Source organism: Argentina silus, assembly GCF_951799395.1.
Source record: "Argentina silus genome assembly, chromosome: 8".
Classification (NCBI taxonomy): domain Eukaryota; kingdom Metazoa; phylum Chordata; class Actinopteri; order Argentiniformes; family Argentinidae; genus Argentina; species Argentina silus.
Window position 1 is genome coordinate 1,620,820 of NC_139662.1, and position 4,181 is coordinate 1,625,000.

Below are 4,181 nucleotides of genomic sequence, written 5' to 3' on the forward strand. Positions count from 1 at the left end.
CCATGCTCTACCAACTGAACCACAGAGGACCACAATGCACTGCAGGAGGCATTTTACTGTATATAGGGTCCTAAGTGTTTCTGGACCATGTGACCTGAACAGGTAAACGTCAGGGCTGTCATTCAGTGACAGTTTACATATTAATGAGCTCTTAGACAGAAGCTCAACACATATGTACACAATGAAGTACACTGGACCTACAGTCATCTCAAGGAATGTGGCAAATCTGTAATTTCTCTCTCCTCCAGTCAGAGTTTCAGGCCCAAGAGAGCTCAGTTGTTTAAAGATGAGTCTGTCTCTCTGAGCTGTGAGGTGCAGGTGAACTCTACTGGACTCTCTGAGCTGTGAGGTGCAGGTGAACTCTACTGGACTCTCTGAGCTGTGAGGTGCAGGTGAACTCTACTGGACTCTCTGAGCTGTGAGGTGCAGGGGAGGGAACTCTACTGGACTCTCTGAGCTGTGAGGTGCAGGGGAGGGAACTCTACTGGACTCTCTGAGCTGTGAGGTGCAGGGGAGGGAACTCTACTGGATGGAGGGTGAAGAGAAACACAACCAGAGCAGTGAAGTCAGAGTGATGACAGCTTCCAGCTGGAAGGTCAATGGGTCCTCATGCAATACCATCAGCCAGCGGAGTGGACTGGTGTGAGTCTGGGTCAGTCCATGACCATCCCTCCAGTATCAGAGTCAGATGAAGGATTCTGACAGAGCAGAGTCACCAGAGAGCCGGCTGGCAGTATGTCTACTACCCAGAAGTATTATTCTACTTTTTTATTTAACCATTTCAATATCAGCTGTGGTCATGTGTGCCTCGTCAAGGTCATGTATGTCTGACCACATGATAAGTCTTTATCTGTGCCCAACAGATGATGCAGTACAGTATGAATGACTACAAATCTGATAAAGCTGATCTACCCACCAGTTGTCCATCCCTGACATCCTTGTGTCCAACAGCTCTGTCTGTAGGGGAGGAGTGAAGACCAGGTCTCCTGCTGACGGACAGTCACCATAACAACGGATTTCTAACACACTGTAGAAAACAGTCAGATGTGATGTCATCATCATTTAATATATTGATTTTTCATTTCTAAGCAGACATGATGTGTCCCCTGTTTTGTGCTGAGTGGTAATTTGTTAATTAATTAATTATTTGTTCATTATCAGCAAGACGTGTCCTCTTTATTCTTTATCACACTGGTTTCTGTACGACATAAGAACTTATCCCAACATGTTCAGGCTTTACCCCCCAGGTCCCCCCCACCACCACCAGTCTGCTTATCAAATCAGATGTATAATGATAAGAATTGTCTTCCAGTATGTGAGGAATGCTCTTCCTGCAAAACAAGTATTTATGTCATCCAGAACCTGTTTGTCTGAACTCACCAACTCCAAAGAGTTCCGGAACACTCACCACCAAGAGCGCCAAGTTGTTTTTATGTGGTATCTACCTAGCAACAACACTCTGATTGGCTACAAAATGGATGCATTTTTGGTGAATAAAGTCACCCTTGGCACTCTAAAATGTTGACAATTTGGACTTTATTCACCCTCGGCACTAAATGAGTTAATGAAATTAAATTCCCCCTAATTAACTTTTAAATGATGACATGAATTTCTCAATGTATTACATTATAGCCCGATATACATAGGATTGTATTTGTGTCGGCCTAACGTTTCCTTTAACCGAGAGTGAAACTGACTCCTCCTCTTCGTTGACTTTGCCGCACCTGTCCTCCAACCTTTCATAGTTTTGGTTCGTACAAACTGTCTTTATTTTTCGGAGTGGCGGAATAAGTGATTCCCATAACTTTATTTCGTCTTTGGAAGATTTAAATAATTAATATTTCTCCACGTTTCAAGCGGGCGGAACATCTTTACTCTCCGCTCAATCTTATTTCCCGTTTGGATGTCCGACCGTGAGGTTTATGTTCGCAGTTAAATCAAGACTTATTGCGTGTTTTTTACATGATACAGGTAGGCCGTCGTTTCTGTTTCCATCTGGGGACGGGGACGGGGACGGAGGCAGGGCGAGGGGGACGGGGGAGGGGGCCAGGGACGGGGGATGGGGCCAGGGACGGGGGAGGGGGCCAGGGACGGGGGATGGGGGCCAGGGACGGGGACGGGGGAGGGGGACGTGGTCAGGGGGAGGGGGACGGGGCCAGGGGGGGGGGGCGGGGGACGAGGACGGTAGCGCGTGTTCTCCGTCTGAAAGGCCGCAGCTGAAGCGGTCAATGTCCTCATCTCATCTCCTAGATCGAGGTCCTAGACGGGGGACGGGGGACGGTAGCGCGGGGGACGGTCTCATCTCCTAGATGTAGGTCCTAGACGGGGGACGGGGGACGGTCTCATCTCCTAGATCTAGGTCCTAGATGGGGGACGGGGGACGGTCTCATCTCCTAGATGTAGGTCCTAGACGGGGGACGGGGGACGGTCTCATCTCCTAGATGTAGGTCCTAGACGGGGGACGGGGGACGGTCTCATCTCCTAGATCTAGGTCCTGGACGGGGGACGGTCTCATCTCCTAGATGTAGGTCCTAGACGGGGGACGGGGGACGGTCTCATCTCCTAGATGTAGGTCCTAGACGACTTGGGGACGTAACTCTCGTCTGAAAGGCCGCAGCTGAAGCGGGGGAGGGAGGGTAGAGGGAGGGTAGAGGGAGGGTGGAGGGAGGGTGGAGGGAGGGTAGAGGGAGGGCGGGACTTAGCTCCGTTGCTGTGCGACTGACAGTTGAACTGTCAATCAATCAGACGTCAACTAGCGCAGCCTGTTAGCATAAGTTAGCATGATCCTGTCCAACGTATTTGACATTTCAAATCACGATTTTGACAATCTGGAAAACGTTTGGGATGTAATTTCTTTTAAAATACGGTCGGACATATGTCTTTGTATATGTTAAGGCATGCATGGCCAGTATTAGACTCTTTACCATTATTACCTGGATCAAAACCCATTATACCCTATTTCATTGGTACTTCTCTGTAAGGGAGGGAAGGGGGTGGGGGTGGGAGTTGGGGGTAAACTGTCTCTTTGTTGGTACCTTGTTTCACAGAATTAATCTAAGTATTCATTTCACTTCATGTAGGAGGTGTTTTGTATATCTGTTATGCTCAAAATCTCACAAATAAATCATACCAAAAAATAAATAAATACGGTCGGGAAATGTGAACAGATGAGGTTGAAACCAATGATGTGTTTATTCTAGAAACATGTTTTCCTTTTAGTTCAGTTGTATGTGTCACAATAGTGTGTTAATGCTGTTAGACAGCAGCCTATAGCCCCGACTACGCTGCACCATTTCCCAGTCTGGTATGGCGTCTCCTACTGAAACGACCATACAAATACACGACAATACAACATGATTTGATGATGATGATGATGATGATGATGGTGAAGTGATGATGTGGAGTTTTTGAGAAGTGTGTAGATCAGCCTCTGGACGGGGAAGGGTCCGTCTAACATCTGGGTTCTGTGTTGGTGGTGGTGGTGAGAAGTGTGTAGATCAGCCTCTGGACGGGGAAGGGTCCGTCTAACATCTGGGTTCTGTGTTGGTGGTGAGAAGTGTGTAGATCAGCCTCTGGACGGGGAAGGGTCCGTCTAACATCTGGGTTCTGTGTTGGTGGTGAGAAGTGTGTAGATCAGCCTCTGGACGGGGAAGGGTCCGTCTAACATCTGGGTTCTGTGTTGGTGGTGTTGGTGAGAAGTGTGTAGATCAGCCTCTGGACGGGGAAGGGTCCGTCTAACATCTGGGTTCTGTGTTGGTGGTGGTGGTGAGAAGTGTGTAGATCAGCCTCTGGACGGGGAAGGGTCCGTCTAACATCTGGGTTCTGTGTTGGTGGTGAGAAGTGTGTAGATCAGCCTCTGGACGGGGAAGGGTCCGTCTAACATCTGGGTTCTGTGTTGGTGGTGGTGGTGGTGAGAAGTGTGTAGATCAGCCTCTGGACGGGGAAGGGTCCGTCTAACATCTGGGTTCTGTGTTGGTGGTGGTGGTGAGAAGTGTGTAGATCAGCCTCTGGATGGGGAAGGGTCCGTCTAACATCTGGGTTCTGTGGTGGTGAGAAGTGTGTAGATCAGCCTCTGGACGGGGAAGGGTCCGTCTAACATCTGGGTTCTCTGAGCGCCAATAGTGGAACTCCGCCCACCTACTTCCAGTCAACGTAGATTTATGTAAATGAGGATTTCTTCA

The 4,181-nt window shown here is 48.8% G+C and overlaps 1 protein-coding gene across 2 annotated transcripts in view; it reads left to right on the forward strand.

The window, feature by feature from the left end:
• Positions 1–1,746: 1,746 nt before the first annotated feature.
• The window catches only part of LOC310808408 (uncharacterized protein), a 57,350-nt gene continuing 54,915 nt past the window's right edge, over positions 1,747–4,181 (forward strand). The window contains exon 1 of one of the 2 annotated variants that reach the window (XM_083675306.1): positions 1,747–1,971. The gene's annotated coding sequence lies outside the window, so the exon portion shown is untranslated. The remainder of the gene's footprint in view (positions 1,972–4,181) is intronic. The other variant, XM_083675305.1, reaches the window with a different exon arrangement.